General features: G+C 48.8%; 1 protein-coding gene across 1 annotated transcript in view; it reads right to left on the reverse strand.

The window, feature by feature from the left end:
* The window catches only part of EPHX2 (epoxide hydrolase 2), a 1142911-nt gene that overhangs the window by 515236 nt on the left and 603940 nt on the right, over nt 1-23735 (reverse strand). The gene's annotated exons all lie outside the window — the stretch shown is intronic.

A 23735-nucleotide genomic window follows, 5' to 3' on the forward strand; every position in this document is an offset into this window, starting at 1 on the left:
AATAGCTTCGTTGTTGAACCATTTTTGGTGATTTATATTTGACCTGACCTGTTTTTTTTTCAATGGGGCTTGGCGGTCGAGTAATTCTTTCATGCCTCGATTATATATCGATATGATATTTTTGCCTAAATCATCATCTTTAATTTCAGTCATGATTTTGTCCATTTCTTCTGCTAGCAATGTACTGGTGATTTTTTTCAGATTCCTGTCGAGTGCTATTTTGGGTGAGTTGTCTATTTTCACCGTTTTTTGTTTTAGAGTGAGGAGGATTTCGATTTTATAGTGGTCTGTCCATATACATGGGTAGGTTCCTAGCAGCGCCACTTCTGCGTTATTTCTGATTATCCAATCAAGCTGATTCCCAGTGGTAGCGGTGGGACCATTGTTGATGACAGTAAAGGCACAATTAACTAGGTCTTCCTCTAGGGCGATGGCCTGTGGGTCATTGTGATTGCCCCTCTATCTATTAATGTCCCCCAGGAGTATAGTCTCCGTATTGGTGGATTTGAGATTATTAAGGATGGTGATTAGTTCATCATTGAATTCCGATAATAGGGATGGTGGTCTGTAGATGACTATTATGTTTGTGCAGTTATTGTGGGTAGGTGTCAATTTGAGGTGAATAACCTCGCAGCCTGTGCACTGTATAGGGGCGGCAAAGAATTTGAGGGTTTGTTAAGCGATTATCGCCACTCCTCCACCTTTACCATTTTCTCTGTTTTTGAAATAAATGTTATAGTCGGATGGTACTGCTGTATGGTATTTTCAGATAAACAATCAATACTTCGACAAAGATCAATGTGATATCGGTAGGCAATCCCCTTTCTAACAGAGAGATCATGCGCTGCATGCATGAGCTTGGACTTTCAGAAATTAGAAGGAACAAGTTACTTACCTGTAACTGTTGTCCTGCAGCATGGGTCTGGCATGTATTCACATGCTCATGAATATTCCCCGTCGACAGGCTGGGAATCCTCGGTAAAGAAAAAATCAGTATCAGTTTTGTTTCTGATCTGTCTTTCTTAGTAGTAACCAATCACTGAACTCTGGGTCATACTGCCCCCAGCCAATGACTGCCCTCTCCCTAAGCCCCTCCCCTGGCAGCCATCCTCAGATTTGGTAGCACGTACAGTGGCAGTATGACCAAGTGAAGAGCCGCAGAGGGGAAGGAGGGAGGGTTTGCATGTGAATCCATGCCAGACCCATGCTGGAGAACAACAGTTATAGGTAAGTAACTTGTTCCTTCTCCAGCATGGGGTCTGGCATGGATTCACATGCTCATGAATATAAGAATACATAGCAGTACACACATGCACAACCACAGGAGGTGGCAAAGGCTCAACATCAAGCATTACATAAACTCAACATTAAGCAACTCTACCTCCTCAACAGGCCCACCTTCAGGCGAACAGGTGGTGCAGCACTGTTCCTCCCTGGAGTCCCGATCGACGCAGTAGAATCTTCTGAAGGTGTGCGTCGACCTCCACGTAGCAGCCCTGCAAATGTCCAGCAGGGGCACAACAGACAGGAACGCCGTAGTAGCAGCGATCGCTCTGGTCGAATGGGCTCTCGGACGGCGGGCAGCAGTCGGTTTTCCAACCGGTGACAGTGCATAATGCAGCAGGAGAGCCATCTGGAAATGGAAGCCTTCGAGAGAGCATTCCCTTGGTTCACAGGTCCAAAGTTCACAAACAGCTGTGACGTCTTCCGAAAAACTCTTTGTGCGGTCCACGTAGAACTTCAGCGCTCTAGCTACATCCAGCGAGTGCAAAGTCCTCTGGGCCGGCGACGAAGGCGACGGGAAGAAAACTGGTAACACCAAGGGCTTGTTGAGATGGAAGTCCAACGGCACCTTGGGCATGAAGGAGGGGTGCATCCTCAGCACCACCCTCGTGTCGTGAAAAGTCAAGTATGGAGGCTTGCAGGATAGGGCCTGGATCACTCCCACTCGTCGTGCGGAGGTGATGGCCACAAGAAATACTGTTTTCCACGACAGGAACTTCAACAGTGCCGAATACATAGGCTCAAATGGTGCCCCAATGAGCCTGGTCAGCACCACGTTGAGCTCCCACGCCGGGGCTGGAGCCTTCACCGGCAGGAACGATCGTAACAGTCCCTTCATAAATTCCTTCACCAGGCAATGAGACCAGAAGGACAGCCATCCTGTAGTTCTGGTGTGTCGGGAGATCGCTGCCAGATGTATCTTGATGTAAGCGTGAGCTAGTCCAGCCTTGGCCAGCGACAGTAGGTATGGTAGTACTTGAGGGGCCATAATCCATAGAGGGTTAATCTTCTGTGCACGGCACCAGACAGAGAACCTCTTCCACTTATGTCCGTAGCACTTGAGAGTTGAGGACACCCTGGCCTTTGCAAGAACCTCTCTGCAGTCAGCCGGGATATCGTACCCTCCAAACTCGTGTGGTGCAGGAGCCAGGCCTGCAAATTCAGCGACTCCGGGTCGTGATGAAGGATGGCACCTCCTTCTCTGGAGAGAAGATCCGTGTCCGTCGACAGTTTGACTGGTGGAGATGCTGACAAGTCCGAAGGTCCGGGAACCAGGTCTGTCTCGGCCACGCCGGTGCTTCGAGGATCATCCTGCACCGGGACCTCTTGAGTTGATTGATGAGTTGGAGCAGCAACGGCAACGGAGGGAACGCATACAGGAACAGGCCGTCCCATGGGAACGAGAAAGCATCGCCCATGCTCCTTGGATGGGGAAACCTGCTGGCGAACCTCCGGCACTTGGAGTCCGTTGCCGTCGCAAACAGGTCTATCTGGGGATTGCCCCATCTTGAAAGAGACGATCCACTTGATCCTGACGCAGTTCCCACTCATGACACGAGCGCAGCTCCCTGCTGAGTGAGTCGGCGATGGTGTTCTTTATCCCTGCCAGATGAAAGGGTACCAGAAACATCCCCTGGGCGACGGCCCAATGCCACAGTTCCTGTGCTTCTTTGGATAGGGCTGGGGATCTGGTTGCTCCCTGCTTCCAGATGTAGAACCTTGTGGTGGTGTTGTCGGTGAAGATACACCACCTTGCCCTTGAGGGACGGGAGAAAGGACCTGAGGGCCCAGAAGACTGCTTGGAGCTCCAGCATGTTGATGTGGAGCGGTTTCTCCTCCGGGAGCCAAAGGCCTCTCGTGTGAAGATCTCCCGTGTGCGCTCTCCACCCCTCCAGGGAGGCATCCGTGGTCTCCGTCAGGTGGTGAGCTGGGGTCTGAAAGTCTGTGCCCGCCACAAGATGCTCGCGGGTGCCCCACCACCGGATCGCCTGGCGGAATGTCTCGTTGAGAGAGATCCTGTCTTCGAAGCTGCCCGTCGCTTGCATCCAACGGGCATCGAGGAACTCCTGTAAAGGATGCATCCGAAGTCTGCACAGGCATACTAGATATATGCATGAGGACATCATCCCGAGAAGGGACTTGATGGACCTCAACCTGGCCACGTCCGTGGCCAGCAGAGGCTGCACCTTGCCCAGGATGGCCTTTGTCCTTTCCTCTGACGGCGAGGCTAATCGCGTAACTGTATCGAGCTTGGCTCCCAGAAACAGTGCGACCTGCAACGGGACTGTGAGGATTCAAAGAAGTGTTAGTTAACAAACAAGTTCTTAGCCAATAAGTAAGTTGTTTGGACTAGAAGAGATCCCAATTCTTTTATTTTTTTACTTCTCTTTTCTCTTTATATTTCAGAAAAAGGATATGTCTTCTTTCGTGCTGGTCAGCTTTCCTCGGCAGGAAACCACCTTGTGATGCGTTAAGGTACGTAATATTTCTGGTTTTTTAATGTATTTTGTACTTTCTTTCTTCTTACACATTACTTTAAGGCACTCTCGGATTGTGTTTGGTTTTCTCAGTCTTTTATCTCTACTCCGGCATATCTCTTCTATTTGGACTTCTTAATATATGAATTTCTTCTCCTCTCCCTCTGTTGCCCAAAGTCTCTTTAACTCTATGTTGTGGAACACTTCTGTCTATGCCTCATTATGTCTGTTTGTTTGTTTACAGTTCCATCTCCTGCTCTATATAGTTTGTTTCAGAGCAATGTTCTTTGGTGCTCAACTTCAATCTTGCATGTGCAATAATGGTCTACCCAGGCAGTTTCTCCTCTTCAGGTATCAGAATCACCTTTCTCTTTTCACTCCGGAGACCAGGTGCAATGGCGTCAGCTTAGATCAAACAGGCGGCGACAACCATCGCCTTTCATTAACTTTCTTCTCCGGTAGCGCAACGGCGCCTCCCCTTGATACAAACATGCAGCGACAACGATCGCCTTTTCTCAACTTTTCCCCTCAGACAACGCAACAGTGTCGTCTTAATATGAACGTGCGGCGACAACGATCGCCGTTCCTTAACCTCCTCTTCAGGTAGCGCAACGGCGCCTACCTCAAACACTTCCACTCCTTACAACGCGACGGCGTTGTTTTCATCACCGAACAAACAGCGTCATCACTTATCTGCTTCAGTAGGAGCCTCGGCTCGTAGCACAACTGCACTGCTACTATTTAATGTTCAAGTAGCGATTACGATTGCTTTCCGCTCCATTCAGCAACCTGGTTCGTTTTCAAACCGCCCATTCATTCAGCGGTCTAAACGAGCGCAGCAAACATTACTTAATGTAAGGTTAATCTTCTTGGTCTAACCTCACGACTTGTCACTCACTGTTCTGGAAGAGTGCCCACGAGCGCCTCATTATTTCTTTCGGCTCTCTTCCTCAATAATCAGTGCCCCGTCTACCGGAGCCTTTCAATATCCAAACTCTCCTCAATACGCCCAGCTGTAACCGTTGGACTCGATCTCCTCCTCCTCACCACCCGTTTCCTAGGGAACGAAGACACAGGGTTAGAGGAAAGGTCCTACAAGCTTTACTTCCTGCTTCAGTATCTCTGTGTCAGTAAGGCTTTATGATTCCCTTTTACAAATAAAAGAAAAGCAGACTCCATAATAAGACTGGCACATTGTCACACCCCCTCTACTAAACCCTTACGATCGGGAAGGGTTTCAGCCCTGGATAGATAATCAGCTTGGGCTAACAGTTTTCCTGGTTTATGAACAGTCCTGAACGAGAAGGGCTGGAGGGAAAGGAACCATCTAAGTATTATCTGATTTGAATCCTTGTTTCGAGCAAGCCAGACCAAGGGAGCATGATCAGTTATTAAAGTGAACTCTCGGCCTAACAGATAATATCTTAGAGCGTCAATAGCCCATTTTATGGCCAAACATTCCTTCTCAATAGTCGGGTAACTCAATTCATGTGGCAACAGCTTCTGACTAATGAAGAATATGGGTCTTTCTTTCTCTCCTTGATCCTGGAACAGCACAGCTCCGAGTCCGGTACCGGAGGCATCGGTGTGCAGGAAAAACGGAGCATTAAAATCTGGGCAGTGCAAGACAGCTCTCTCAGTGAGGGCCTCCTTTAAGGCCTTAAAGGCTTGTAAAGTCTCTAGAGTCTCCCAAGTTCTCTTTGTCATTGAGTTCTTCTTTAAGAGATCTGTGAGAGGGCTGGCTAGAGTGGAAAAGTGTGGAATAAATCTTCGGTAATATCCCACAAACCCTAGAAATGCCCGTACTTGTTTCGGTGTTTCTGGAAATTTCAACTGCTTTATAGCCTTGATCTTTTCTTCTTGGGGTCTGATGATCCCCTGACCGACATAATATCCCAAATACTTGGTATGAAACATAGCAACATGAGTTTTTTTGGGATTTATGCGTAAACCTGTTGTTTCCAGGGTCTTAAGGATCCTTGCAAGATATTGTAGGTGTTCTGTCCAAGTGTTACTGTAGATTATGATATCATCAAGGTAAGCACCGACATATTGTTCATGTCCCTTGATGATATGGTTCATTAGTCGTTCAAAGGTGGCCGGAGCTCCATGCAACCCGAAGGGTAACACAGTAAATTGATATAAACCCGTGGGTGTGGCAAATGCCGTCTTTTCTTTATCGGCAGGGAATAGGGGAATTTGCCAGTAACCTTTGGTTAAATCAATTGTAGTCAAAAACCTCGCCTTCCCTAAATTGTTCAGGAGATCTTCTATTCGAGGCTTTGGATATGCATCAAATTTAGAAATGTCGTTTACTTTTCGAAAATCCATGCAAAATCTTACACTTCCATCTGGCTTTGGCACAAGGACTACCGGAGAGCACCAATCACTATAAAATGGTTCAATGATCCCAGGATCTAGCATTTCTTGAACCTCTTGGTTGAAAGCGTTGATCTTTGATTCGGGAATTCGATAAGGTCTTTGTCTCAATATGGCTCCTGGTTTGGTGACTATATGATGACTTGTTAAGTTAGTTTTCCCTGGTAGGGAAGAGAATACATGTGAAAACTTTTGTATGACATTAGACAATTCCGTCTTTTGTACAGCTGACAAATCTGGGTTCACATTTAGGTCCTCAGAACCAGTTTTTTCCTTTAGTTGCAGAAATTGTTCTTCTGTAGATTCATTCACGGATATCATGGCCACTGTTGGGACGGGAGATCTCCATTTTTTTAGTAAATTGACATGATAGGTTTGATAAGGAAATCTACAGTCCGTCTGTTTCACCTTATAGGTTAATGGCCCCAACACTTCTTGAATCTCATAAGGACCTTTCCAAGTAGCTAGCATTTTGTTCTCTAATGTAGGTACTAACACGAGCACTTGGTCTCCTTTTTTGAAAACACGTAACTGTGTATTTTGATTGTAGTATTTTTCTTGTCTTATCTGTGCTTGGAGCAGGTTATCCCTTGCAACTTTTTGTAGTTTTTCTACTCTTTCTTGTAGTTGGGAAGCATATTCTGTTAATGTTACCTCATGTTTTGGTTGTTCTTCCCAAGCTTCTTTCAACAGGTCCAACAAAGTACGAACGGGCCTCCCAAACAATAACTCAAAGGGTGAAAACCCTGTTGAGGACTGCGGAGTATTCCTGAGGGTCATTAGAATCCATGGAAGTACTCTATCCCAGTCCTTATTCTCTGGGGAAGTTGTTTTCCTCAGCATCTGTTTAATGGTGTTATTATAACGTTCTACCAGCCCATCCGTCTGTGGGTGATACACAGCGGTTTTCAGGTGTTCTATTTTTAGGGTTTCACAAACTTGTTCTAATACCTTGGACATGAAATTCGACCCCCGGTCGGTGACAATCTCTCTGGGTATCCCAACTCGTCCAATGAAAGGTATGATGGCGTCACAAATCTGTTGCGTATTTGTGGCTTTCAGTGGAAATGCCTCGGGATATCTAGTTGCATAGTCGACCACTACTAGAATGTATCTGTGCCCTCTTCGAGTCGGTTCCAAAGGTCCAACGATATCTATTCCGATTCTACTGAATGGCTCCATCGCTAGTGGCATAGGCTGAAGTGGTGCTCTTCTGGCGTTGGCCCGGTTCTTCGGCTGGCACTCTTCACATGACTGACAGAATCAGACTACCTGCTGATAGATTCCAGGCCAATAAAATCTATCCAATATCTTTTTGGTTGTTTTCTCCGTTCCTACGTGGCCTTCACCAATTTGTATGTGAGCCACCTCCAGTATAGTCTGATAGAATTTATGGGGAATCAGCAGCTGTTTTAAGTCCTCGCCATTCCTGGCCTTACTTAATCTATAATACAACCCATTCTCCTTTATGAATCGTGGTCCTTCTCCCGTTACTCTTTCCAGGGCCCTTTCTCGAGCATATTGCAGCAAAGGATCTAGCTCTTGAGCAGACCGGAAACTGTCTCCGTCTTCCTCTATCTTCCAATCCACTGCTACCGGTAAGACATTTTTGACTCTCCATTCTTTCTTCAGAGAGCGTTTGAGCTTTTTGCTTTTTTGTATTTTAGGAACTGGACTAGGTATTTCATCACTATGGAAAGGGGCCGTTTCCAACCAGTTCTTCTCAATCTTATGAACTAACTCTGGGAATTTTGGCATATCAGAGCCAATTAGAAGTGGTTTTGGTAAATGTGGTAATACAGCTGCCTTTACCCCCATCGTCTCTCCGACTACTTTGATTTGTATTTTCTTAGTTGGGTATACCCTTACATCCCCATGCACACATCGGATAGGAATTTTCTCTGAGGAATAATAATCTCCACCTACCAGCTCTGATGTTACCACTGTCTGTAGGCTCCATGAGTCGATTAATGCTGTGGTGTGTTTTCCATCCACCTCTGCGTCACAGGTATATAGATACTGCGACGGTCTTGCACTCATCAATTCGGTAGCTTCATTTCCTTTTTGGGATTCGAGTAACCCAACCTCCATTGGTTCAGCTTTTGGTTTTTTCGGGCAGAATCTTGCTAAATGTCCCCAGTCTCCGCAGTCAAAACATTGTGGACCTCTAGGTATAGGAGCAGCTTGACGATAATTCACCGGACCCTCACTGTTAGGTCTGGAGCGAGCGCCGTCACCTTCTGATCTTCGCAGCATCGAGTGGGGCCATCTTGGTGTAGTAGAGGACTTATTCAAGCAAAGGGGTGGTTTATAGCTTGGCGGATAGGTCATCACCTTCCCTTTTCCAGCCTTTTGGTAAGCTGAGGCCACTTCCACAGCCTCCGTTAATGACAACCTGGGATGTTGTTTGACCCACCTCTGTACCGGACCAGGGAGAGCTTCAATGAACTGTTCCAAAATGACTTTCTCTGTCATTTCTACTCAAGTAGACGAACCAGGTTGTAACCATTTCTCTGCTAACTCTTTTACTCGGTAAAACAATTGCCTTGGGGTTTCGTCTGCTTTCAACTTGAGTTCTCTAAACTTTACTCGATAAGTTTCTTCGTCTTGTCCCATTCTTTCCAACACCACTTTTTTCATGTCCGCATAGTTTGCATCACCTGTAGTGTTCGCCGCTTGATATGCACACTGCATTTCACCGGTCATCAATGGTGCGATGTAATGACACCATCTCTCGGCGGGCCACTGGGCATTCCGAGCTACTCTTTCAAAGTTCACGAAGAAGTGTCCTGGGTCTTCGCCTGCCAAATACTTTTGTAAGACAGATGTAGGGACCTGAGGATTGTTTCGTGCATTGGTGATTTCGAGTAGTTGAGCCTGTTGTATTTGTAAGGCTTGTTGGAAGGCCAACCTGTCAGCTTGAGCTTGTTGTGATTGCATCTGTAAGGCTTGCTGTAATAGTTGCTGACCCTCGCTTAGGGTTTTAATCAGGTCTTCCATGGCGTTCTCAGAATCCCACTCTGACACCAAATGTGGGGATTCAAAGAAGTTTTAGTTAACAAACGAGTTCTTAGCCAATAAGTAAATTGTTTGGACTAGAAGAGAGTCCAATTCTTTTATTTTTTTACTTCTCTTTTCTCTTTATATTTCAGAAAAAGGATATGTCTTCTTTCGTGCTGGTCAGCTTTCCTCGGCAGGAAACCACCTCGTGATGCGTTAAGGTACGTAATATTTCTGGTTTTTTAATGTCTTTTGTACTTTCTTTCTTCTTACACATTATTTTAAGGCACTCTCGGATTGTGTTTGGTTTTCTCAGTCTTTTATCTCTACTCCGGCATATCTCTTCTATTTGGACTTCTTAATATATGAATTTCTTCTCCTCTCCCTCTGTTGCCCAAAGTCTCTTTAACTCTATGTTGTGGAACACTTCTGTCTATGCCTCATTATGTCTGTTTGTTTGTTTACAGTTCCATCTCCTGCTCTATATAGTTTGTTTCAGAGGAATGTTCTTTGGTGCTCAACTTCAATCTTGCATGTGCAATAATGGTCTACCCAGGCAGTTTCTCCTCTTCAGGTATCAGAATCACCTTTCTCTTTTCACTCCGGAGACCAGGTGCAATGGTGTCAGTTTCGATCAAACAGGCGGTGACAACGATCGCCTTTCATTAACTTTCTTCTCCGGTAGCGCAACGGCGCCTCCCCTTGATACGAACATGCGGCGACAACGATCGCCTTTTCTCAACTTTTCCCCTCAGACAACGCAACGGCGTCGTCTTAATATGAACGTGCGGCGACAACGATCGCCGTTCCTTAACCACCTCTTCAGGTAGCGCAACGGCGCCTACCTCAAACACTTCCACTCCTTACAACGCGACGGCGTTGTTTTCAACACCGAACAAACAGCGTCATCACTTATCTGCTTCAGTAGGAGCCTCGGCTCGTAGCACAACTGCACTGCTACTATTTAATGTTCAAGTAGCGATTACGATTGATTTCCGCTCCATTCAGCAACCTGGTTCGTTTTCAAACCGCCCATTCATTCAGCGGTCTAAACGAGCGCAGCAAACATTACTTAATGTAAGGTTAATCTTCTTGGTCTAACCTCACGACTTGTCACTCACTGTTCTGGAAGAGTGCCCACGATCGCCTCATTATTTCTTTCGGCTCTCTTCCTCAATAATCAGTGCCCCGTCGACCGGAGCCTTTCAATATCCAAACTCTCCTCAATACGCCCAGCTGTAACCGTTGGGCTCGATCTCCTCCTCCTCACCACCCGTTTCCTAGGGAACGAAGACACAGGGTTAGAGGAAAGGTCCTACATGCTTTACTTTTTACTTTTCTCCGTGTCAGTAAGGCTTTATGATTCCCTTTTACAAATAAAAGAAAAGCAGACTCCATAATAAGACTGGCACATTGTCACAGGGACCAGGTGGGATTTGGGGAAGTTGATGGAGAATCCCAGGTCCGTGGGCAGCTGGACGGTCTTTGCTGTGTGTCCAACGACGAGTTCCCTTGTTCTTGCCCAGATGACCCAATCGTCCAGGTAGGGGTAGACGTGGATCCCCTGTAGGCGCAGCCGCACCGCCACCGGTGCTAGGCACTTGGTGAACACCCTGGGTGCCGACTTCAATCCGAATGGGAGGGCCTTGAACTGGTAGTGCCGTCCTTGGACCACAAACCTGAGGAACTTTCGGTGTCCTTTTAGAATGGGGACATGAAAGTACGCATCCTCCAAATCCAACGACGATAGGAAATCGCCTTCCTCCAGCTGTCCCAGCACGTGCTGGAGGGTGACCATCCGGGACCTCTGTGCCTTGATGTACTTGTTTAGTCGACGCAGGTCCAGGATGGGTCGCCATCCGCCTGTCTTCTTTCTGACGAGGAAGTATCTTGAGTATACTCCGGAGCCCCATAGCCTCTTTGGGACGAGCTCAATGGCACCTTTCTTGAGCATCACCTTTACCTCCAACAGCAGTTTAGGGACGTGATTCTCCTTCCTGGCCATGGGAGGAATGCGGGGGCACTTCTTTAGAAATTCGAGCGTGTGCCCCTGGGCCAGGGCATCCAGCACCCAACGGTCGTTGGAGATGGACTCCCACACGCTGACGAACCTTGTCAGCCGGCCTCCCACCGGGGTGCTTCGGTGGGGGCCCGACGCAATGGCTGGTTCAGTCTTGTTTGGCAGCAGCCTTGCCGCCTTGACCTCCTTGGCGACGACGGTGAGATCCACCTGACTTGCCTCGTCCCCTGTAGGCTTCTTGCGACGAGGAACGGGCCGCTTGACGGTACGTCGAGGAACCGCCACCAAATCCCTAGGAGACACCTTGCTTGCCTCCGGAGTTCCCAAAGGGTGGTCGTTGTTGCTGTAGAACTCCCAAGGCCCGCGCCGTCTCCGTGTCGGTCTTGATGCCCTGTAGTGATTCGTCCACTGTCTTTCCAAACAGGTTGTTCCTGCCGAAGGGCATGTCCAAAACCTTGGGTTGCACATCTTGGCGGAAATCCGCCGCTTTGAGCCACCCCCGCCGTCTAAGGCAAATGCTGTTGCCCAACTGGTGGAAACCGGTGTCGGCAATGTCTGTGGCCACCGTTATGGCGTGGTCTGATGCCACCTCACCTTCCTGTAAGATCGCCAGGGCCTCTGCCCTCTTGTCGTCCGGTAGGAAGTCCAACAGGGGGACTATCTTGTACCACAACTCCCTGTCGTAGCGGGCCACAATCGCTAGGGCGTTGGCCGCCTTAATTGTCATCGCCACCAACGAGATGACTCGTCGTCCCATGGCATCCAGTTTCTTTCCCTCGCCGTCCGGTGGGGAGGTAGAAGTTGAAGTCGATGCTCCCCCCGCCTTCTTCTTGGCAGCTGCTAAAATGACCGAATCCGGGGTCGGCTGTGCCCTAAGGCACAAAGGGGCGGCATCAGGGACCCGGTACTTCTTCTCGTACCGGTCCCTCTTGGCAGGCGTCGTGGACGGGTTCTTCAGAAGGGCGAGACCCTCGTCCCAGATGTAATCCAGCAGTGGCACTGCGAGGACCGTCTTCCTCTTGCCCTCGCACCGTTGGTAGAGGAAGCCTTCCTTCTTCTGCTCTTCGGGGCAGAGCTGGAAAAGCTTGGATGCCCTGGCAATCATGGCGTGCAAGGAGCCCATCTTGTTGGCGGTGGTGATGGGAGATCCGTCCCGTCGTCGCCACCCTCGTCATCCATCCCCGTTGTGGCTGTGTCCATTCCCAGGGGGGGACGGGGGACGGGAACGAAGGCTGAGAAGGCCGTGGGGGCTGTAAAGGCGGGGTTGGATGAATTCTCCTCCTCTTGTTTGGAGGGCTTCCCGACGGGCCTGGCTCTGGTTCTTCCATCGGACGTAGGGGCAATCTTGTCCTTATCTCCGTACATAAGGATTGGATTGCCATCAAAATAGCTGCCGAGTTGTCCTGCGGCTCCGGATGCGACGGGCTCGATGGCTGCTCCACTGGGGGCTCGTCAGCACCACCCTCGCTCTCGTCGTCTTCCTCGTTGGGATCCCTCCCGTGGGACCGGGCCTCCTCAACGCTTTTGTAGAGGCCCTCCAAGACTTCAACCAGCTCCTCCTCGGAGGCTGTGTCCGTGTCTGTAATGGCCACCGCCCCCCCCTCTTTTTCCACCGGGGACTTCACGGGGGTCTTCTCGATGGGCTGGAAAGAGGTCTCCCTCCGCGGTGGCAGGGAAACTCTAGGCCCTGAGGTCGCCTCCACTTGGAAAGCCTCCACAGGCTGCGCCAGGGCCGTAGCGACTTCCTCGATAGAGGCCTTAGCCGGGTGAATCAAGGCCTTCACCACCTTGTGCGTGCTCGCGGCCTTCACCTTGGTGATAGGGTCACCGCCTCGCTCCCACTCGGCTGGTTCCTTCGAGATCGACCGGGGCCTCTCCAGAAGCTTAGCCGGGTTCTCGGATTTCCTCTTCCCTGAGTCAGAGGTTTGGCTCGTGGTTGATGGCGCCGGTGAGGATGCGCCCAGCCTGGCAGCCGAGGAGCCTGACCGTTCGGCGCTCCCGGTGCCTGCGGACTCGCAGTGCTTTGCCTTCTGTTGGGCCCCTGTCGCTGGGCGCCCTCACAGAACTTAGAAGACCGCTCAGACTTCTTCTTCTTCTCACTCGACAGGCTCTTGCCTTCCAGCCAGTTGGCGAGACAGGTCCGACGATCCCTCAAGGTCCGTTCCGACATGTCCCTGCAAAACGCACAGTCCTTCCCCACGTGCGTCTTGTCTTCGTGGAGGCAGCAGAGGCATCTCAAATGCTCGTCCTCCTGAACAGGTTATGTAGCTTGCATCCAGGGCAGTTCCTGAACAGCTTGGATCCGGGTGTCGAGCTTCCTTTCTCCTGGGCCATGTCCACGAGGCCTCAGAGACTTCTGGAATCCTCCAAGAAGCGTAGCTCGACGAAAACTTCACCCTTGAGGGGCGTAGAAATTTCCGAAACAGGTCCCCGTTGATCGGAAGTAGAAACGGTGGAGCTTGAGACTCGATTTAACCAGAAAATGTGATAAATCTCTTTGAAAAAGCAGGAAACGCAGAAAAAGCTCGAGAGCTATACCACGAGGACTCCCAACACTTGAACGTGCGGTAAAAATCTTGAGGATGGCTGCCAGGGGAGGGGCTTAGGGAGAGGGCAAACATTGGCTTGGGCCAGTATGACCCAGAGATCAGTGATTGGTTACTACTAAGAAAGACAGATCAGAAATGAAACTGATACTAATTTTTTCTTTACCGAGGATTCCCAGCCTGACGAAGGGGAATATTCATGAGCATGTGAATCCATGCCAGACCCCATGCTGGAGAATGATATGAACCTGCCAGGTGTGGAGGCCTCCTGATGTGGGATGGGACACTTCTAGGGAAGGGTGGGATGTTCAGTAAGGTACTTCGGCCTCGATTTGACCCAATCAAAGGAAAGGCCAAGACTTGGCCTAAACTGGCAAAGACAAGGATACAGTAAGTTGTTGGTATTGAGGGCCCTATCAAGGAGTGCAGGGAAGGCAGTCCCAGGGGGTTGCTAGGTCTGGAAAAGATCTGGAGATACCCTAATGTCGGGACGGTTGGGACTCGGGGCTAGGTAGCATTTTGGTTGTAGCTCCTGAGCTTCTATCCAGGGCTGCAAACCAAAAGAACCCGGGCTATAGCCCCCCTCCCCTCAGGCCCTTCCTAGCAACGCAGATGAAGGAGTCTCTCATAGTTAATGAAAGGTGGGCTATGTTCCAAGGTGTGACCCCAGGAGGAATTCAGGCTCCATGGCAGGGCCACCAGGCTTCAAAATGGTGGCCTTAGCTTTTCAAACCAAGGTTTGTAGAGCTTAAGGAAGCACCCAGCTACAAAGCTGTGGATTTCAAATCGAAGCAAGCCCATGGCCCAGTGACCACCTCCAGCAGAAATTCCCGAAACACACAAAAACCTAATTGAGCAGATAAAGCGGAAACCTAACTGCAAGAGAGGTATACAAGAAAACAGGGCAGCAGAAGAGGGTGGTGAGACAGGAGAGCTGGCAGTAGAGAAGAAGAGAGGAGGAAAGGGAGAGAGAGGAGTGAGCAGGGGGTTGAAAGAAGGAAGGGGAGAAGACTGAAAGGGGAAAGAAAGGAGAGAGAAGTGGAAGGGTAGATGCATAGAGAAGATATGAAAAGATAAAATGAGAACAAAAGAAGAAAGAATCAGAGAGAAAAGAGAAAAGACGAGGGAAAGAATAGTTGACGGAGCAAGTGGAAAACAGTGTAAAAAGTGGAGAGCTTGCAAGGATAATATGAAGGGAATAAAGTGGCCAGGAGGATACAGTAGAAACCCAAGAGAGTTCAAGGAGAGAGTGAGAAGAAAGAGATAAAAAGAGAGGAAGAGAGAGAGAGAGTGAGAGACTAAGTGAAGATAAAGATGAGGGAATGAGGAGGTGAGAAAGGGGTGAGGAAGAAAGAGCAGAGTGGTAATGGTAATAAAGAGAAATAGAACTTCACAGAAGCAATGAGAGAAGAGAAGCAAACCAGAAGGGAGAGAGCGGATTAGGAAGCGAGAAAGAAAGAAATGTGGCAGAACAATAAGGAGAAAAGAATTAAACAAAAATTGAATAAAATTACTGCTAATACTAAAAAAGCGGTGTTTCAAGAGATTGAAATTATCTCGAAGTTTTGTTTTCTTATTTTCGAAGATACTTGGCTTATTGATTTTAAGCAATGTATTGAAATAGAGTTAATAAAATAACCTAGGTGTAATGCCAAGAATTGTATCTGTGGTTGGAACCCCCATTGTTGTTCTCTACTGTATATTAGCCCTCTATCCTTCCACATTAGGGGCCATCCCTTTCGTTACGAAGAACAGTAAGGAGATGCAGGAAATGAGGGGAGAACCTGGAGGAAATGAGAAGGAAAGAGAAAACAGAGGAAAAAGAGCAGGGGAATAGGAGGATGAGGAAGAAGAAGAAAAGTTATGTTGAAAAAAGAGTAGAGATAATACACTAGGAATACGGAGGAAGAAGGAAACCACACACTCAGTGGAAGTTTGGCAAAGCTTAGAATGATGAAAAGAAAGTGGAGAATAATCGCTCGGGCAAAAGAACAAGAAGAGAGCTGGAAGTCATCTGAGAGGTAAAACGCTGGCGACAGAAAAAGGAGACGATTGGGGAAAAGGGCTCAACACTTGGCCAAAAGGAGCCCAATAAGAAAGGACCAGATCCCACAGGATGAGGGAAGTACACAGGGCTCCAGCAAGGAAGAAGGGCAAGGGGAAAAGAGACCTAGCCAATCACCTCGGGAAGAGGCCCAGAAAGTGAGAAAAGTGAAGCAAAGAGGGAGGAACCCCCACGATAAAGATGGCAGAAGCCCAATGAAACCATAGCTAACAGTAAAGAGAGAAGAACAAAGAACCCATGTCGAGAATACAGGAGAGAAGCAGCCTGAGAAGGGAACGTGTGCCATTGCTGACAGGAGGCACCACAAACAGCATGAACACAGAGAAGACCGAAACTAAGACTTGGAGAGAAAGAGAAGTAGATGAGAAAAGGAAATGAAGAGTCGCACCTCAAGAAACTCCTGGTGTCAACAGAAAAGCTTGCGTGAGAAATGTGCGTGGTTGGATCGGGTCGCACTGAACCCCACACCCTTTGCTGAGCCAAACGTAGGTACGCCCATAAGACTAAGGACATTTTGGCCCTGAAACCAACCAATACTCAACCAGCTCGCTGTGCCACCTGGCAAGTACTCTGGTAAGCAAACATGGCCGTTGGTCCCATACATAATCCTCAGGGTGCACACGATGGAACGACCAAGAGGATACGCTTTGGGTAAGCATGGTGGATTTTACCAGTAGCAGAAAGAGCTTATCAACAAGAGCCACAACGCAAGACAAACCAAAGAAAAAAGAGAAGTAGAATACACTTTACACAAAACAAATGTAAAAGACCAAGCTGACCTTTTAGCCCCATCCATAGAAAGTGTTGGACTACAGTCTTGTCCTAATGTTTGTCAACTCCAGGCATCCCACCTCAACTGTTGATTTTACTTCCCACCATGATGATTGTTTCTTCAGCACCATTTTGGTTTGCTACCACTGAGGAGAGAACCGTAGGTCCTATTGTATCCTCTGCAGGGTTCGAAACTAAGGGGAGATGGGAGCTATTTAGCTCCTGGATAGCGCATAGAAGACGCTGGTTAGTTTGACACCAACAGCTACCAAGAGCTACTATTGGCTCCCCGGGGCACCTGATGCCAAACAAACAAACCTATGTGAATTTCACTCTGTGCATTTGGGATCTAAAGGTAAATATTCAATATCTGCATGGTATTTAAAACATAAAGAGTCATAAATAATGGACATTGTGATGTATTTGCATCATATGTGGAAGACAATGTGCTGCACTCTAGGTAGCTCCTGGTCACTGGTTAATGCTGGATACCCGGAAGCTGCTTTTAGCATCTTCTATCCAATCTTAATTTCTATCCCTCTTTGTCGCTGGAAAAGAGAATTCAAGAACTGTGGTGTTCGCCAACAGCCTGTGTGGAGTATTCTGTGGAGTGACCATTTGCTACAGCGCCCATTTCAAATACACTCTGCACCTGTCTTTGCCTATATGTTCTGAAACCTTGATGGTCGTGCAGATTATGTGATACCTCCGTCCCCAAGTACCTCACAGGCAGAATATAATCACTACCTGTGAAGTCTTTGCGGCCACAGGTGAGTGGTAGGTCGTCAAGGTGGAACCAGGAACTGCCGAAGAGACCCCTTGAACGCTGAAAGGCAATAGGCAAGTAATCAAGCAGTGCAAGAATGGCAAACTGAATACACAGGTGATATAAACACTGCTTACCTAAGGATGCGTATGAACTGCCAACGAAGGAGTAGAGGGGACTTGGCACCAGGTAGGAAATATGAAAGGGGGCTCAAATGACAACCAGCGGACAGGTGTTATGTTGCAGTCTGGTAGGAGCCAATAAAGTGGTGAACCATGGGAAACACACACACCAGGATCAAAAGGAAGTCAATCCACGTGGTATCCGTTGAAGCAAATCCGTAGGGAAAACCATTAAGCAAAGTCCGAGGTCAGTAGGAGGAAGGCAACCGATATATCCAATGCGACGTAACAGTTCAGGGGGCAGAGTCCAGAAACAAAATCCAAAAGAGGTCCGTAGTCGTAGGTTCCGAAAATCCAGTAGAATACAAAGCGCCACGCAGTACTTGAATAAGCAGCTGAGAAGCACCGTTTCTGAGTTCTCAGCGGGCTTTAAGCAAAACAGCAGCAGTCACGTGACAGATCCACGAAGCCACGGTCGACGTGCAGGAGAGTCACGTGATACTGGCTGCTGATCACGTGACAACTAGTCCGTTTCGCCGTGACGATTGTGCCGATAGCTGCGCCAGAGGAAAGGGTACTTCCATTTCAGTTGCCAGAGGAGGGAGGGTCGGTAAACGCCTGAACTACCAAACGTACTGGTAGGGAACCGTTGCCTTTGCCTGTGGAATCGTGTGTGAGCATGTGAGTGTTTAAGATTCTGTTGGGTGGCGAGTGACTGCGGGTTGTTCCTTGCATCAGTGTGCACCCTGGTGGACGTGACACTATATCACTCAGAACAGGCATCAGCCAATCTTAAGTGTTGCATCAGAAAACTATGATTGATGCTGCCTGGTTTCCTGCTCTTCTCACCCACACTCCCAGTCGCACGGCCTATTTCCTTTCTTTTCTCGCACCTCATCTCTCACAGCCATGCAGAGCTTACAGTATGTTTTTCCTGACTTTTACCGAATAAAGGGTATATGTTAGATTTCTGTTATGTAATACTACTTTTATATAAAGAAAAATGTTTCACCCAATGCACCACCTGGACCTATTTTTTCTAAATGTCTTGCGGGAGTACGTCCCCAAACACTCCGATTGGACTCACGATGTTGGTTTGTAATAGTCACTTTAGAAAATAAGTCCATGGTCACCTTTGTTTCCCAGTCTAACCAACCCCTGATCGTGGCCAATTACTGTATCTTCCTGAGCCTAAAATAGGAAAAGTAAATAGGTAAAAATAAACCATACATTGGGCCTCATTCCGAGTATGCTGGTATCCTGGTGGCAAAGCCGCCGGGTTACCGGCATCTGGTACTTACGGACCGGCGGCCGGATTACGAGTGCCGGCGGTACTGTGTACATCCCCATTCATGTAGTTCCATAGGACTCCATGAGGGGATTTTCCGTCATTACCGCCACCGGCATCGCCGGTGGCCATAACAAGGGCTTTTTTGGCCGGTAGGGTGCCTGGCTTACGTCCAACATTTAGCATAGTCGGGCGGTCCGGTAAAAAAGTGCCGGTATCCGTGGAGGCCCATGGAATGAGGCCCATTGTTCTCCAGTGTACACCCCTTTTACCCATTACCCATCCCATCCTGTCTGCAGTAAACCAGGCTCATCCGGAAACCATATCTCATACTGTTCCATGTGTATCGTCTCATGTTTGAGATAGTACTGTTGGAACAGCTGTACACGGTATAATGATGCCTGCTCCTTGAATCAGAGTCCTTGCTATGTCAAGCACCGAAAAATAAATCGGATAAAGGGGAACCGGGGCATTTTATTCTGGTTTTCATTTAGTTTATCTTCTGAAATGCCCTTCTGCGTGATAGATAATTCCTTATGAAACCGTACAAAATGGGATGATACTGTGAATGTGAAACTAGACATATCCTTGGGGTGGCAGAGGAAGGCCGCCGGCTCTGTGTCCACCATAGAAAGATTATTTCAAATTCGACACTAGAATTCCTATATGAGAACATTAAAATCTTACCATTTCGAAGTGGCATAGCATTTCAGAAATATAGCAAAAAATGAGCATGCGCATTGATCAAAGTCATTATGAACTGAAAAGGATATGATCAAAATAAAAATGCAAGCCAAGGTTCCCTCAGAAATGGAACACTAAAGCGCACGACAGGGATAATCTCGTGACTGTAAGAGACATCAGGAAGCATTTAAAGATTGTCAGCAGAAAAGAACAGGTATGCTGTGATGTGTCACTGCAGTCAATTACACAGAGGAAATTGACAGATACTGAGACTGGATATCCTCCGCACAGCTGTACGTGCTTTTACATAATTACCCTGTAAGATTTTCCTAAAGGTACCCCTCATGTTACAAAACTGCAAAATCACACCTTTATTTAAGCGTTAAGTCATTAAACTGTAGTCCGGATTTACATGTGTTCACACAAGTGAATGTGGCGCAGGAAAACGTGCATGAACATCACTCAGGTGCAAAAAGAACATGTGCAGTATTCGTGCATTATTCAGAAAGGTGAGCAATTCGGCGATCTTCATGCCCTAGAAAACTGAGCAAAAAAAGGGCAAAGGATGCCGAGAGAGAGAGCTGGCCTAGAGTACAACCACAGCAACACAACATAATTAGTCATACAAGCAGGAAGTGGCCATGCAAATGCCACATAATGCCAAGACACGCAGCTCTAGGTGTTAAAGCAAAGAAAAAAAATAATGTGCGCTCTGAAAATTGCCCTTCAGCACTTGCTCCAATCCAGGAATGGGCCACAGGGCATCCTGCAGTGAATACTAAAAGCATTGTTATAATATATGCATTTAAAGGACAGAGATAGTAACAGAGTGCGTGGTGCTGTCGCCTTTAAGAATGTGCGTCATGACTCCGTCATGAATGTTTCCCAATAAAAGGAGCCTCAGCCGGCACGTGCGGTAGACTATGAATGGCGCGTCTGTCTTGCATCTCATTTCAGGCTTGCAGGCTGTTGCTGTGTGATCATGGGCCTGCGGCCCCCACTGGGTGCACATGGCTGCCTGCATCCACAAGTCTGAGTCCTCCCCCGGCAAATGTCCACGTCCATGTGACCACACCACGGTAACTGAAGGAACTGTTGAGGGCCCCCATCACTTATCGGGACGACCCATATGCCCACGGGACCACCCCCATAACCGAGTGGGTAAACATTAAGACCATTTAAGGTCTGAGTATCAGGCAAAAGCAGGGAAAGGTACCACTAGAATATTCTGGAACTCATTACTTGTTGGCAAACTGTCTATATGGCTAACACTGCACTGCATGTGACCTTGCAGATGAGTATATGGTAGTGAGCAGAACAGCCAGGACAGACTGACAAGTTCGATGGCACCACCAAAGGCAGCAAACACAAAGGCGTGGCTGTAAAGAACAGCAGCTGATTGATCATATGCAACACTGCATAGGGGAGTTTATTGGGCTTTATGAAGAAATGTAACTAAGAGAGGGCAACTGGGGCTAAACGCTTGACCCTACACGTGTGCACACTGTTTAACAGTCGTTTTTTCATTTATATAGCGCCTTTTCCCCCATTAGGTATGGCCTCAAAATGCTTTATATCATATATATGTATATAATATATAATACACAGTGGTAGGATTAAAACAATGCTTTTTTAACGTTTGTTCTTTTGAATACAACAAAATTAACATATTTCTTGTCCCCTACTAAGCACATGCTGCAAAATAAAAACCAAACAGAGGGCTTTCTAGCAACTATTGGCCCATCTACAACTAGGTTATTTACTGGAGGTGTAACTTTGGTTGGTGAGCACCTATGTGGCGTTCATCCCCTGTCCCAGCGGCTGGAACGGGGAATAACGGCCTAGCAGCCCAAGTTATCGGCCCAAGCAAAGAGAGGGCGGATAATGAGGGCTCCGGGCCGCTAGCCCCCTGGGTTGCCAAAGCTAAAAAATATTGTTTTCCTTCCTACAACGGAATGAGTGCAGTGTCCCGCTGTAGGAAGGAAAATCCTTTTTCAAGATGGCCGCCATGGAAAGTGAAAGTGGGGCTCCGTATGGATCCCCTATTCCATGGGTGCACAACTTACGGCCCGCGGGCCAGTTGCGGCCCGCCATGCTCTTTTGTCCGGCCCGCGAGGCACAAAGACTTTCCTAATGGAGGGCGGCCCGCGGCCGCCCTCCATTAGGAAAGTCTTTGTTGTCTTCCGGGCCGGACAAAACACTGGCCGTCATTGGCTCAGCACACATGCACCACGTTGCTCCTACGAGCCGCGTAGTGTGTGTGTGCTGACCCAATGGAGAGCCAGCACTACGGCTGTCGTGGTCCATAAGGCTTGATGCCGGAAGGCATTTCAGCCTTGGACCACGCCAGCCGTAGTACGATTCCAGCGTTCCTGCTTACCTGCCGCTTACCTGCCTGCCTTCCAGCACGTCTCCGGTAAGTGGTCTGTTTGCGTTTGTGTGTCGGGTCTGTTTCACTTTATGTTTGTGTGTGTATGTTGCGATGGGGGGGTGTCGGATGTGTCGGATGTGTATGAATGTTGGAATTTGAATGTATTTTGTGTGTGTGTTGAGATGCGGGGATGGGTGTCGGATGTGTATGAATGTTGGAATTTGAATGCATTTTATGTGTATGTTGAGATGCGGGGGTGGGGGGGTGTCGGATGTGTATGAATGTTTTGATTTGAATGCATTTTATGTGTATGTTGAGATGCGGGGGTGGGGGGGTGTCGGATGTGTATGAATGTCGGAATTTGAATGCATTATATGTATATGTTGAGATGCGGGGGTGGGGGGTGTCGGATGTGTATGAATGTTTTGATTTGAATGTTTTTTGTGTGCTGAGTTGGGGGGGTGGGGGTTCGGGTCTGTACGGGTGCATGTTTGTGTGTGTGCTGAGTTGGGGTTGGGGGGGTTCGGGTCTGTGTGTGTGCTGATTTGGGGGGTGGGGGTTCAGGTCTGTATGGGTGCATGTGTGTGTGCTGAGTTGGGGGGTGGGGGATCGGGTCTGTATGGGTGCATGTGTGTGTGCGCTGAGTTGGGGGATGGGGGTTCGGGTCTGTAAGGGTGCATGTGTGTGTGCTGAGTTGGGGGGTGGGGGGTTCGGGTCTGTAAGGGTGCATGTGTGTGTGCTGAGTTGGGGGGGTGGGGGTTCGGGTCTGTATGGGTGCATGTGTGTGTGCTGAGTTGGGGGGTGGGGGATCGGGTCTGTACGGGTGCATGTTTGTGTGTGTGCTGAGTTGGGGTTGGGGGGGTTCGGGTCTGTGTGTGTGCTGATTTGGGGGGTGGGGGTACAGGTCTGTATGGGTGCATGTGTGTGTGCTGAGTTGGGGGGTGGGGGATCGGGTCTGTATGGGTGCATGTGTGTGTGCTGAGTTGGGGGGTTCGGGTCTGTATGGGTGCATGTGTGTGTGCTGAGTTGGGGGGTGGGGGTTTGGGTCTGTAAGGGTGCATGTGTGTGTGCTGAGTTGGGGGGTGGGGGGTTCGGGTCTGTATGGGTGCATGCTTGAGAATGTGTGTGCTGCGTTGGGGGCGGGGGGTTCGGGTCTGTATGGGTTCATGCTTGAGAATGTGTGTGCTGCGTTGGGGGCGGGGGTTCGGGTCTGTATGGGTGCATGCTTGAGAGTGTGTTTGGGGTATAGTGTTTGGTTGGGTGTGAGGGGGCCATGGGGCATAGTGTTTGGTTTGGGTGAGGGGGCCATGGGGCATAGTGTTTGGTTGGGGGTGAGGGATAGGGGGCATAGTGTTTGGTTGGGGGGTGAGGGACAGGGGGCATAGTGTTTGGTTGGGGGTGAGGGACAGGGGGCATAGTGTTTGCTTGGTGGGTGAAGGACAGGGGGCATAGTCTTTGCTTGGTGGGTGAGGGACAGGGGGCATAGTGTTTGGTTGGGGGTGAGGGGCCCATGGGGCATAGTGTTTGGTTGGGGGTTAGGGGGGTGAGGGGGACATGGGGCATAGTGTTTGGTTGAGTGTGAGGGACAGGGGGCATAGTGTTTGCTTGGGGGGTGAGGGACAGGGGGCATAGTGTTTGGTTGGGAGCCATGGGGCATAGTGTTTGGTTGGGGGTTAGGGGGGGTGAGGGGGCCATGGGGCATAGTGTTTGGTTGGGGGTGAGGGACAGGGGGCATAGTGTTTGCTTGGGGGGTGAGGGACAGGGGGCATAGTGTTTGGTTGGTGGTGGGGGCCATGGGGCATAGTGTTTGGTTGGTGGTGGGGGTCAAGGGGCATAGTGTTTGGTTGGGGGTGAGGGGGCCATGGGGCATAGTGTTTGGTTGGCGGTGAGAGACAGAGGGCATAGTGTTTGCTTGGGGGGTGAGGGACAGGGGGCATAGTGTTTGGTTGGAGGTGGGAGCCA

The sequence above is a fragment of the Ambystoma mexicanum genome, chromosome 4p (assembly GCF_040938575.1).
Source record: "Ambystoma mexicanum isolate Mex_15411 chromosome 4p, UKY_AmexF1_1, whole genome shotgun sequence".
Lineage (NCBI taxonomy): Eukaryota > Metazoa > Chordata > Amphibia > Caudata > Ambystomatidae > Ambystoma > Ambystoma mexicanum.